This window comes from Scyliorhinus canicula, chromosome 15, assembly GCF_902713615.1.
Source record: "Scyliorhinus canicula chromosome 15, sScyCan1.1, whole genome shotgun sequence".
Lineage (NCBI taxonomy): Eukaryota > Metazoa > Chordata > Chondrichthyes > Carcharhiniformes > Scyliorhinidae > Scyliorhinus > Scyliorhinus canicula.
The window spans coordinates 90,260,757-90,266,183 of NC_052160.1; the positions used below are offsets into that span (position 1 = coordinate 90,260,757).

Below are 5,427 nucleotides of genomic sequence, written 5' to 3' on the forward strand. Positions count from 1 at the left end.
CGGCGCAATGCCAACCGTGCCACCGCCAATGGCGCCGATACTCCGGTCACCGGAGAATCGGCGGACTGGCGTTGGGGTGGCGTCGCGCAAATCACGCCCGGCGCAGTCGATCCTCTACAGAAATCCTGTCTATATCAGTTAACTGGTCCTTATAGTTCTGGAACAGGTGCATACCAGATGGCCCCGACTCCTCAGCATGTCTGTCTGCTCTGTCTAAACTTGAAAATTGGTAATCTGTACCCATTATCCTTGATGAATGTACCCTAACAGTTTGATTGCCATGTTGCAAAATAATGTTTTTGCCGTCTATACCTATGATCTTCCCTGGGCCTTTCCATTCATTAAAACTGTCTCTCTTATAGTATATTATGTCTCCTTGCTGAAAAACAGTATTTAATGGCTGTACATTATGCCTCAAAGCTCTGCGAATTCTTTCAGAGACTTCTGCTTCCAAAAAAGTTTTTCTACTCCTAAGTAATGCTTAGCAAAGGCAGAGCTAATTGTAGTCCCTTTCCAATCTGGAGGCTGGTCATCTAAAATGGACGGAATTTTAGGATTTCTGCCAAATACTAATTGATAAGGACAAGGTAGCCCCCAATCACCTGCAACAAATTCTTTGCATGTACCGCCCATGCTAAGGCTGACTTTAACTTGCACTTTGGTCTATATGCCAACATTTTCTGGAGCATGTCATCTATTACTGCACGGTTTCTTTCACACACACCATTACTAAATGGGCTTTCCGCAGCCGTATTCTTAACTGTGATATTCATGTTTTCAAACATAACCCTGAACTCTTCATTACCAAATTCTCCCCTGTTGCTTGTAAGGAATTTTGCTGGTGGGCCCATTCCTGTCCGTATCCATTTTTCCACAATCTGATCCAGGATGACTCTTTTCTTTACTTTGTACAATGGTTGATTGACTGACTAAATCTGGTTGCTAAATCTACACAATACAAAATAAATGCATTGTTAGCTTTAGCCCAGACCTTAAGGTCCATGGCCAAAATGTTGTTAAAATCCCTGGCCAAAGGTAGGGTTACTATTGAAATGAAATGAAATGAAATTCACTTATTATCACAAGTAGGCTTCAAATGAAGTTACTGTGAAAAGCCTCTAGTTGCCACATTCCGGCGCCTGTTCAGGGAGGCTGGTACAGGAATTGAACCCGCGCTGCTGGCCTGCCGAGGTCTGCTTTCAAAGCCAGTGATTTAGCCCTGTGCTAAATCAGCCCCTATTGGTCGTAATGGTGTCCTTCTGTACTTCCTACAAACATCACAGTGATCACTAACCTGTTCTATCAGCTTAGTATAGTCTTCATCCCTTACTTCTGCATCCTTTAATAAATTTTTCAGCCTCCGAGGAGACGGATGCGCAAATTGCCTATGCAGTTTTAATGCAACAAGCTTTTTATCAACTAAAGTCCCATTTTCAGCCACCAATAACACATCCTTAACAACTGCGCCTGAAATATTATTTGTCAGTAATGGAATACAATAGTGTTCCAACTGTGTAAATTGTAAGACCACCGTTTTTCCAAAACCTGTTGCCTTATCCTGTCTTCATCGACGGTCTGCTCAGAAGTAAAGGTATCTCACTTGATACATTTGTGCTAATAGTACATAGAACAGTACAGCACAGAACAGGCCCTTCGGCCCTCAATGTCGTGCCGAGCATTGTCCGAAACCAAGATCAAGCTATCCCACTCCCTGTCATTCTGGTGTGCTCCATGTGCCTATCCAATAACCGCTTGAAAGTTCCTAAAGTGTCCGACTCCACTATCACAGCAGGCAGTCCATTCCACATTATTATTATTATTTTTCATACAGTAGACCCAAAATTTTTAAGCAATGTGGACTAAAGTTGCTTCTGGGGCCTCTCCAGAATTAGGGGCCCTGAAGCTTAAGAGAAGGTAGCTAAACAAATGAAATGATTCACTCCGGCAATATTGCAAGGGATCCCCACTCTTTCAGCAACTTCAGAATATTATCATCCCCAAACCTGAAACTTGTGGAACTTTCAAATTCCTTAACATTGTTACGATTTTCAGCATTCAACAGTCCAGGTAACATTTTAACCAGTCAATTCCACACACAGTAGATGTGCAGCCGCTGTCCAACACAGCACAATTGAAGGATTCTGCAACCAACATCCTCATTAGCGGCATAAAGCTGCTTAAGAGGACAATGCCTTCTTTCTGGTCACTATCTTTTTCCTCATCCGGCTTCTCCATGTCATGTGTAGCTTCAAACACTCTATTATAACATGTAGGACAGTTGAAAGCATTATGTTATTGAGAGTCACACTGAAAACATCGATTTAACATACCCTGGGCATTTCTGGGGTTAATTTTCCTATTTCCATTCTCCATGTCCATAAAACCATAAGACATTGGAGCATAATTAGGCCACTTGGCCCATCGAGTCTGCTCCGCCATTCAATCATGGCTGATATTTTCTCATCCCCATTCTCCCCATAACCCATGATCCCCTTCAAGAACCTATCTCTGTCTTAAAGACACTCAGTGAATTGGCCACCACAGCCCTCTGCGGCAAAGTGGCCACAGATTCACCACCCACTGGCAGAAGAAATTCCTCCTCATCTGTTTTAAAGGATCGTACCTTTAGTCTGAGATGGTGTCCTCTGGTTCTAGTTTTTTCTACAAGTGGAAACATCCTCTCCACATCCACTCTATCCAGGCCTCGCAGTATCTTGTAAGTTTCAATAAGATCCCCTCGCATCCTTCTAAACTCCAACGAGTACAGATCAAGAGTCTTCAAATGTTCCTCATACGACAAGTTCTTCATTCAAGTGATCATTCTTGTGAACCTCCTTCCATATTCTCGTAACCTGTTCGTAGCCATACGATCTCGCCATCCCGTCAGTAGTGTATCTTCCATAGTCTGCTTTATCGCTAGTGACCCATTTGTGACATGAGAGAAATAGGAATTGAATGCTTCCCCAGGAACTTCTTTAAGGCCTCTATTGTCTGATTGAATAAGGCATAATTATCCGCAAACTTAACTCCTGTCAAAACCAGGAGCCTATCCATTTGGACACTCTCGCACAGTCTAGTAACTTAAATGCCTACACAGATTGTGGGAATTCCAGGCGATGTTTGTGCAGCCTTCCGTATAGTCTGCTAAATTCCATTATGTAGTCCTCAATAGAGATATCCTGTTTTCTGGAATCTATCGAATTCTGACCATGCTTCATACACACTTAACAAGTCATCCTTTTGATAAATCTAACAGAGCCTCCAGACCTTCATCTGAGCCTAACTCTTCTAATTCCAGTTCTGAAAACACTTTGCTTCGGATTTTACTCTCATAAGGTAGAGAAAGAGATAATGCCATACCTTTCCCAAGGTCATGTTGCATTACATTCACCCCCCACCATCTGGCCTGGACTTGCAAAATCCTACCAACTGTCCTGGCTTGAGACAATTCACACCTCATTAACCTGGGATCACCCCCTAACTCTGTATCTGTAATGATTGATGACCCGCAAATGCTCGCATTCCAAGCATGGTCTGGCATCTCTGACTTTGTCTGTATAAATGTTTCTGGAACATACCTCTCCATTCACCTGAGGAAGGAGCAGTGCTCCGAAAGCTCGTGTTTGAAACAAACCTGTTGGACTTTAACCTGGTGTTGTAAGACTTCTTACTGTTTCCCAAAGCAGTTACCTTAATCCACATAATTACTGCACTTCTCCATTGGGCGTACGATTTTCTTTCAGAAAATAGTGGGGGATAGTCATATCTGGCCATCTTTATCCAAGGTTCAGCCATATTTTCATTTTTTGTTCCTTCTCACTCACTCCTTGGCTGATGTTTTGTTATTCCATAAAAGTATCTTTCAACCCTTTACATTTACACAGCAACCATTCTCTGCTACCACTGTAGGCCTCTAGCTGCTGTTGAGTAAAGAGTCAAGAGATCTGCTCCTTTTCCCAAACACCTTTATTTTTCTTAGAGCACTCAGCACCAAACTCTTATCATTACATCACATGCCTCAAAGGCCACCTGTAGCCTCTTTACATATCAATGCCAATTATTGGATCAATGAGACATCTAATTGGAATGTTCCTTAACCCATTCCTTAACATCCTGCCTGAATCAATGGTGCAGCAGTGGAGATGGTTCACAGCTTTAAAGGTATAAATATCACCAACAATCTGCTCTGGTCCACCACGCCGACACGACTACCAAGAAAGCACAACAGCGCCTCTACTTCCTCAGGAAACTAAGGAAATTTGGCATGACCACATTGACCAATTTTTACAGTTGCACCACAGAAAGCATCCTATCTAGCTGCATCACAGCCTGGTATAGCAACTGCTCGGCCCAAGACTGTAATAAACTATAGAGAATCTTGATTACAGCCCAGTCCATCACATGAACCCCACCCCCATCATTGACTCAGTCTACATTTGAAATTTGTTTCAGCTCTGGGCAGCTCAACTCGGAGATCGGGCTGCCATTTTGAAAGGGTGCCCCAATCTCTAAGTGAGCTTGCAGGTCCCCGACACCCCCCACCCATGGGAAATGTCACCCCCACACACATGGGCATTACCCCCCCCCCCCCAACCCCAACTGAGGACACCCTGCTATGGGGTCCCTGTGGGCCCCCTCTTCAGGCTCCCACCCCCTCCTTGCAGTGCCCCCTCCCTTCCAGGACCCCCACCTGCCACCCCCTTCCCCATCCTCCCAGAGGCCCCTACATACCTGCTCTACAAAACCACACCTTTCAAACCCCCCCTCCACTCTCCTTTCATGGGCATGCCCCCCTCAGGCCCTGACTCTTGGCAGTGCTATCCTGGCACCCTTGTACTGGCACCCAGACAGTGTTCCAGTCAGTTTGGCAGTGCCACCCTGACACCTTGGCAATGGCAGGATAGCAGTAAACACATAAGCAGCGGAATTTTGGTTGATTTCAAATTTACACAGGATCCCAACAGATTAAGATCATGGGTATCAATGATCGAGCTGGTGTAAACTACTTTGAAAATGGCAGACTGTTGCAATGCAGAGGTTTGCAACCAGAGCTCAATGGTGACAGACCTGTTCACCAGAGCTCAACGTGACCAGAGTGCAATGGACACCAACTATCCCATTGCAAGTACTTTCACAGCAGGACAACAAGCAGGAGGCACAAGGCACGCCAGGACCTGTAGTTCTTTCCGTCGGAAGGTCCCTCCGTGCAGCACAAAGTCTGAGGCGGCCCCGAACCACAATACCCACCGGGCACCGCGCTACCGGCACCGGCGCGCCGCACACTGGGAGATGTAGGCGGCAAGGACTCCGTTCCCCAATGTGCTGCGCGATAGGACCGGAAGCTGAGCGCACTGAATGGAAGGCAGCATCAGGACAGTGTCGGAGCCGGTTCGGCCGGAGCTGTGGACGGTCAGTAATCGGTACCCG

The 5,427-nt window shown here is 45.5% G+C and overlaps 1 protein-coding gene across 2 annotated transcripts in view; it reads left to right on the top strand.

Annotated features, from left to right (window-relative positions):
- Positions 1-5,315: 5,315 nt before the first annotated feature.
- The window catches only part of LOC119978325 (sphingomyelin phosphodiesterase 2-like), a 70,837-nt gene continuing 70,725 nt past the window's right edge, over positions 5,316-5,427 (top strand). Inside the window, exon 1 of one of the 2 annotated variants that reach the window (XM_038819867.1) lies at positions 5,316-5,409. The gene's annotated coding sequence lies outside the window, so the exon portion shown is untranslated. The remainder of the gene's footprint in view (positions 5,410-5,427) is intronic. The other variant, XM_038819868.1, reaches the window with a different exon arrangement.